The 7,901-nt window shown below is 43.3% G+C and overlaps 1 long non-coding RNA gene across 1 annotated transcript; it reads left to right on the top strand.

The window, feature by feature from the left end:
• Positions 1-1,749: 1,749 nt before the first annotated feature.
• LOC110535548 lies at positions 1,750-7,406 on the top strand. Its single transcript, XR_002475272.2, has 3 exons — positions 1,750-1,880; positions 4,986-5,855; positions 5,947-7,406. It is a non-coding gene; the product is annotated as an uncharacterized LOC110535548 (long non-coding RNA).
• Positions 7,407-7,901: the final 495 nt, after the last annotated feature.

Genomic DNA, 7,901 nt, shown 5'->3' with positions numbered 1-7,901 from the left:
GAAAACATCTGAAACCCTACCTCTTCAAAGAGTATCTTAAATAATCCCTCAGCATCCAACCAACAAACAAAGAGCTATGAATGGATCAGTGGTTCACCAATCAGGGCCTTGATTGTTTCGCTAACAGTAACATGACGTGACGTGTAATGCCCCTTTTTTGATGGGGATTACGTTTCGTTGATGTCCTTACTACTGATGCACAGAAATGTTCTTCAAACGTTCTCATGAAATGCGTAGGAACATTAATATCTTCTGTTGTGAGAACATGGCCACCATGTTCTGTGTGTGTGTTTGGTGGGACGTTGATGGAACATTCTCCTAACCCTCAGAAAACTGGACACATGAATGTTCTTGCAACATCCCATGACACTGTGTCTAGAACAGTAATATTGTATATTTTGAGAATATGATAACCATGTTCTGGCTACTATCTGGTTTGACTTTAATTGAATGTACTCCTAACTCTAAATGCTAAAAAGGTTCTGAGAAGTGTTTAGCTAACATAGATAGAATGCTCCCCTAAGTAACGGAAAACTGGACACTAGGGAAATATTATGTGTAACATTACACAATGTTCTCTCTCCCTAGAATTGTTAGCTGGGGTATATCTCTCCCATATCCATGTGAGTGTGGTTTAGCTTCATATTTGAAAGTCTTTCAGCAAAACTGGATATTAAAATGTCACAGAATGAAACAAAGTGTCTGATATGTATCTATGATTAACCACATTTGGTCTTTAGGGGAATGAAAGAAAAACACAACCTATGCAAGGGGAATAAAGTATAGCATCATTTATACATGATTTAAATGCTAAATACTCTGGATAGATAAGATATTTTCCTCCCCTGCTGATGTGTCCCCTTTGAGGAATGCGATTGAGTTTTAGCTGGGATTTTCAGCATGTGAATCAGATGTTGACATGGTAGGAACGGGAGAGCGGAGGTGGTGGGCGACTCCTTGGGAATATGGACAGGGGCTGGGGTAATATCTGGGGCCTGTGCTTGAGGCTGGGGGCTGGGGTTAGGGACTGGGGGTTGGGACTGGCGTTGGTAGTCTGGGGCAATATCTGAGGCTTGGGCTGGGGGCTGGTGTGGGAAGATCTGTGGTGGAGGTAATGGATCACCCTGTCAGGCTCTGCGGACACCAGACAGATGGTCCCTGGCATCTGGCCTGCACTGAGACAGTCTGCCCTCCCTGTGGAAGACAGAATCACACTGTCTGGGGACATTTGATATGAAAACACACTCATGCTTCACTCTTTTATCTGGTAACATTATAAGTTGTTATACAGAGCAAACATGACGCTTGATAAATTACTACATGTGTTATGAAGAGGTGAATGAAATATCATGAGGAGTGTCGAAATTGCAGATTAACTCTTAGTCGCCACAAAGGGACTTTAAAGTCGGTCTTGGATCTGGTAACATGATAAGTTGTTTTGCAGTTCAAACACAAACATACCAAACTGAATAAATGACTCCATAAACACAGTTTATATTAACGTTTGATGGAAAGTGTTTAGAGTCCTCTCAGCCACCCCAAAAGTAGGGGAAGTTGAGTTGGTTGGGCTCGGCTCCATTGCTGGAAGACAGGGTTGACCCGGTGGGTGGTAGCGCCCATCCATAGGGCAATGATCCCAGGGACAGACAGGGGAATGGGGCACGCGGCATTGATCAAAGGTTAACCAGCCTCCCGCCACTCTCCAAATAAATACACCCCCCTCCTAGTCCCTCCACGGGGATCCAGGCTTGTTTCAATATGTCTCCTTTATTGTATAGACACAGCGAGAGGGCTTTGAGCCAGCCCATTCAGCCTGGGCTTCCCATAGGATTACATATCTAAATATATGGAAGTAAAAGTGGCCCGGGCAGCCACCAGAGGTGAGTGGAAGGGATGGAAGAGGGTGCTGGAGTTGGGTGATTCTGTTAAATGAACCAGCACTGAAAAGGATCAAGACTTTGGATGGAAAGTCCACAACCCACCACACTTGCTAAGACTATCATCAGTGGACTTGAATTTTCAGCTTGGTTAGAGTACAAATCACGGTTTGGGTCAACAGGTTTCAATTCAGTCAATTCAGGAAGTGAAAAATCTTCATAAAAACTAGGTATAATTTTCATGAGCTCAGAGGGTGACGTGTTCTGTTGTTATGGAGTGTTTGGGCATTAGAGGTACTGTAGAGGGGGCGGTAAAGGTGGGGGTGGTAATTTTGTTGGCATAGGGGTGTAGAGGGGGGTCTGGATGATGGACAGTCCACTGTAGAAGGGAGCCAGAGTGGGCCGGGTTGAGGGGGTCATACTGTTAACCCATGATAGAAGCTGCATGAGTAATTTCATAAATAAAGTGACAGGTGGGTCTTGTTGGATATGCTTGCTCTCTCCTCTCCGAATGGAGGCTAATGTTCCTGACCTCTTCATCCCGGTTGGGGCCACGGCAGCTGGCCTACGTCATTGCTGAGTTGGTGTGTTTGCTGCGTGTGTGTGCTGCGTGCGTGTGCGTGCGTGTACGTCTGTGGTTTTATGAGTACCCAGCTTTGCTGTTACCCATGTCATCTTTAATGTCAGGAAACTTTCCCAAGAACAAGAAAAATAAGCATTATTCTGTACCTTAGGAAAGTCGATTAGCAAAATCTTCCAACCCAATAGTCAGCACAGTTTTCCCTAACCCTGCCACAACACTGCTTGGTAAAAACCAACCACTGGAAACCAGTCAAGCTGACGCATTAGTCTGTAGTCCAGTCTGTGCTATGATGCCCTGTCAATGCTGTGTCTCCATGGTGGGAGGATAAATCACCAGGCCTGGTATAAACATGTCAGTGTGTCTCCTCCAGGCCTCCAGGCTGAGGAAATCCAGGGCTACTGAGGTTGGGGGCCTGGCCCAGGCACAGAGCTCCTGGCCTGGGGGAGGTCATCAGACAGACAGGGGAGTGGCATGGAGGTCAGGAACACAAACCTGACCTGGCTGTAAATCACTCTGACCATATCCCGGCATGAAAGACAAGGCAGGCCTGGGTTCAAATACTGTACTATCTGAAACAATTGCTCTGCTTAATTGCCCTTGTCTGGCTTAGTGAACCAATAGCATAGTCACAAAACTGAAAATCCCTTATTTCTGGCACCCCAGGCAGGCTCAAGCAAGCCCAGCTAGCATATTTGGTTGTGGGAACCTAAGTGTTTGGTTTCCCATTGGTTCCGGGAATGAAGCCATATATCCTGACAGTTTTTAAAAAATGTTCTGAGAACCGAAGTGAGAATTTCGCCTGTTCTGGGAACGTTCGTTTTTAGGCTGCAGGGAGGTTCTGAAAACGTTTTACTATGGTTCCCTGAAAGTTTTCCATGGAGGTTTTATTAACGTCCTGAGAACAAAAATTATAGGTAATTCAAAGGTCATCAAATAACATTCTGAGAACATATTTCAATAAGACTGCTAGCTTAGGTTAACTTCTTTGGGGTAGGGGGTAGTATTGGGTAGGTTGGATGAAAAACGTGCCCAAATTAGGCTGCCTGCTACTCAGCCGTAAAAGCTAGAATATGCATATAATTAGTAAATGTGGATAGAAAACACTTTGAAGTTTCTAAAACTGTTTGAATGATGTTTGTGAGCATAACAGAACTCATATGGCAGGCAAAAACCTGAGAAAAAAATCCAACCAGGAAGTGGGAAATCTGAGGTTTGTAGTTTCTCAGCTCAGCCCCCATTGAAGATACAGTGGGATATTAGTTATGTTTCACTTCCCAAGGCTACCAATAGATGTCAACAGTATTTAGAACCTGTTTTGAGGATTCTACTCTAAAGGAGGGGCTCATAAGGGCTCTTTGAGTGAGTGGTCTGGTAGAGTGCCACAGCCTTGGTCTGGCGCGCTCACGTGAAAGGTAGCTACGTTCCACTGTAACGGAACTTTTTGAACTTTCCGTCCGACGTTCGGCGTGACCTGAACGCGCTTTTGGATTTGTTTACCAAACGCCCTAACAAAAGAAGATATTGGACATAACTGATGGGCTTTATCAAACAAATCAAACATTTATGGTGGAACTGGGATTCCTGGGAGTGCATTCTGATGCAGATCATCAAAGGCAAGTGAATATTTAAAATGCTATTTCTGAGTAATGTTGACTACCCAATATCCGCCGTATCTTTTTGGCTGCTTTGTTGTCTAAAGGCTGTACTCAGATTATTGCATCGTTTGCTTTCTCCGTAAAGTTTTTCTGAAATCTGACACAGTGGTTGCATTAAGGAGAAGTTTATATAAAGTTCCATGTATAATAGTTGTATCTTTATCAATGTTTATTATGATTATTTCTGTAAATTGATGTGTGCAATACCACCGCATGTTTTAGAACTACTGAACGTAACGCGCCAATGTAAGAGACAGAAGATCGAGAGAGTTTTGTTGATTCTCAGAACGGAATGCATATGTTTTTAAATAACATTCTGAGAAAGTTCTCTGAATGCAAAGTTTCCTTGTGGTTTTAATGGAATGTGTAACCATGTTGGAACTTTTAGGAAAAGTTGTCTTAAAACTAATGAAATACAACATTTTAATTAAAAATGTATTAATTCATTAAAAAATAAATATATGAACTCAAATGTGCTGAGAATGTTCCAAAGCCAAGCAACTATCCTGCACCATTCCCAGAAAGAAGTGGGATAGTTGTATGCTAAATAACCATTGGACAACCACACTCTCACCAATCTCTAAAAACATATGGTTCTCAGAACATTATGTGCTAGCTGGGAACACTCAAAAGATTACAATAGTACTTAAACCCAGGTCTGGAGAGAGGACACCTCCGGAACAGCGGCTAAGTAAAACATCCCTACATCCTCACAGGCACAAGGTCACAGCCTGGTTGTCCAGTGACAGTGCAGAATGCCTCAGAGGTTCCTCTATTGCCTTCTCCATCCTCGGTCAAGACGAATAATATGATCATATGAGTCTGAGTGCATCCCTGTAATAACCTAACGTCATGTCTTCCTTCTTCCAGCCACTGTGTCTGAGTCTGAGTGTCCTGGTCGCAGAGAACCCAGCTGAGAGGTCAGGCGTCGAGCGAGTAGGTGCCATGGTGTGGGATACCGTCATGTCTGCCTGGTGAGGTGAGGGAGGGAGACGGGAGAGGAGATGGAAAATGGCCCTTGCTGTTTGCACCATGTGGAGAGGACACCTAGCCAGTCTCCATATCCTCAGGGCTCCTGGGGTCAGGACATTAAAGCTAGGGGTGAGATAGCTGTCCCTCTCTGACTGGAGCTCTTTGATGACGTGAGGGAAGCCTTTGTGTGTGTGTAATAGCCAGTAGGACCCGGAAAAACAGGCCCTTTCTGCCCACTAAAAGCCTTTGTTGTCTGGTATGTGTGGAGATGGGGTGGTGGAGGGTTAAGGCGTCCGCATGCTGTCCATCCGGAACAGTTTGTGCACATAATATGGAAACATTTTGTGCCGTTATAGTTAACCTTTTTTTTAATTACTGTTTGTGCATACAATATCTTTTCTAGAGGCAGCCCGAAATTCGGTTGCCGAAGTCTATGCCCCTTCGGTAGTGATTGGTCAACTGTAGGAGCAAAGATTCAACCCGAAACCCATTGTGGATTCAAAATGCCAAATGACAATGACTAAAATAGTTGGTGGGGGTTCTTGCAGGAATATAACTGCCCAACTGAATCATTTGGATTTGAATTTGAAAGGACAACAGGTGCAGGAACTTAACTGAAAAATGTAAAGATCTCAATTTAAGGTATGTTTTGTCCCTTGTATGATCTAAATTGATATTGTTTTATGATCATACCATCTATCATTTAATATTTGTGGAAATCTTTTTTTTTAAATGGACCCAATTCAATGGACATCAATCAACAAAGAGGTGAGAATATGTTGGCTATAAGAATATGCTGAAGGCTAGCTGTATTGGGTGCAGATGACTGAACTGTTCACTTTTGTGTCTGTGTCTGCAGATATACAGACGAGGAGGCATACCAAGGTATTTCTATTGGTATTGGTATGTTATGCAGATCACATTTAACATCCTCCTCCCTTACCTCTTCAATAAACATCCCATAGGCCTCTACATTGTGGACAAGGTACGTGTATGAAAAACATCAAAAGTGTTTTTCACGTTTAAAACAAAAACCAAGGTATGAATACTGTCGTGTGCATGTTTTGTTAATCATCTGTATAATTACTATTTTTTAACAGACTTCACCCTCCCTACACCTCTGACTAATATAACAGGAAACCTGTTTGATCACCATGCACTGCAAAATCATTATGGTTATGAACACATTAACATCAACACGTCAGAGGATAAACCCACTGGACTTGGGGCTCTTCTGGGACTTTACCTCATATTGAGATTTTTTAATTCTGCTTTGCCACTAAAATCATAATAAACACTGACAACTAAAATATTGTATTATTGTTGTTATGTGTATTATTCATAATAATATTAATAGTGGAAGGGGGGGGGGGGGTAGTTAAAAAATGTATCCCTAAAGGTTCTTCAAAAGGTTCTTAAAGGGTCCATTTAAAGGGGTTATTTGAAGAACTTATAGGGGTTCCCCCACAGTTTCAGTTTAAAGAACCCCTAAAGTATCCTCCAGGAACCTTTACGTTTTAGAGTGTAAGATTCTAGCATGTAAAGGCACTGCTCTCCAAAAGACTCTTCTCTAATCCCTCTCCCTCTTCTCATCCTTTCCACAAGGCCCTGACACCTATAGCTGATTTCATGGATGACCTATCGCCAAAACTATCACCAGATGCATGAGTTCGTGCATGACTTCAAGAAGAGGACATGGACCAAACGACTGGGAACACAGTGAAATGAACAACTTGTTCTGTTGTTGTTCAGATATCTCAGGAGTCCAGCCTGGTCTCATAGACTAGACGTAACATAGTAAATGTTCATCCGGGCCACTGAAATGTGTATGATATGTCACGTTTGGTTTGGTTACACAAAACAGATGGTTACTTAAGGCAAAAAAAAGAAAGCAGGGTGGTTGGTCGGACATATTAACGCGAACATGTAGCAATTGTGAGTTTGAATCTCATCATGGACAACTTTTGCATTTTAGCTAATTAGCAACTTTTCATCTACTTACTACTTTTTGCTACTTTGCAACTACTTAGCACGTTAACTAGCCCTTCCCCTAACCTTAACCTTAACCCTTTTAGCGAATATACCATATGAAACTTAACATATCATATTAAATGGAGCGTGCCAGATTTACGTACAGAATAATACGAAATGCTCCGAGACCAGGTTGAGGAATCAGGGGATTGTCACGTACGTCGTATGAATCGGACCAAGGCACAGCGTGGTATTTGTACATTATTTGATTAAGAATGAACACTGAACAAACTAACCGAAACAAAAACGACACGTGAAGCTATACAAATGAGTGCTGACAGGCAACTACACATAGACAAGAACCCACGAACACAAAAGGGAAAATGGCTACCTAAATATGATCCCCAATCAGAGACAATGATAAACAGCTGCCTCTGATTGGGAACCATATCAGGCCACCATAGACATACAAATGACCTAGACCTACAAAACCCCTAGACATACAAAAACCCTAGACAATTACAAAAACTAGCATACCCACCCTCGTCACACCCTGACCTAACCAAAATATAAAGAAAACAGAGATATCTAAGGTCAGAGTGTGACAGTAAACCCCCCCCCCCACCCCCTCAAAGGTGCGGACTTACGGCTGCAAACCTGAACCTATAGGGGAGGGTCCGGGTGGGAATCTACCCTCGATGGTGGCTCTGGTTCTGGACGCAGCCCCCCCCCCCTCCTTACGCTGATCCCTCCGCCTTTGTAGAACCTTACTGTGGATCATTGCCGGAGGCTCTGGACTGCGGATCGTCGCCGGAGTCCCCGGACTGGGGACCGTCGGTGGAG

This window comes from Oncorhynchus mykiss, chromosome 11, assembly GCF_013265735.2.
Source record: "Oncorhynchus mykiss isolate Arlee chromosome 11, USDA_OmykA_1.1, whole genome shotgun sequence".
In the NCBI taxonomy this organism is placed as follows: domain Eukaryota; kingdom Metazoa; phylum Chordata; class Actinopteri; order Salmoniformes; family Salmonidae; genus Oncorhynchus; species Oncorhynchus mykiss.
Note: the sequence above shows the minus strand (reverse complement) of the source record. Positions and strands in the feature narration are given on the sequence as shown.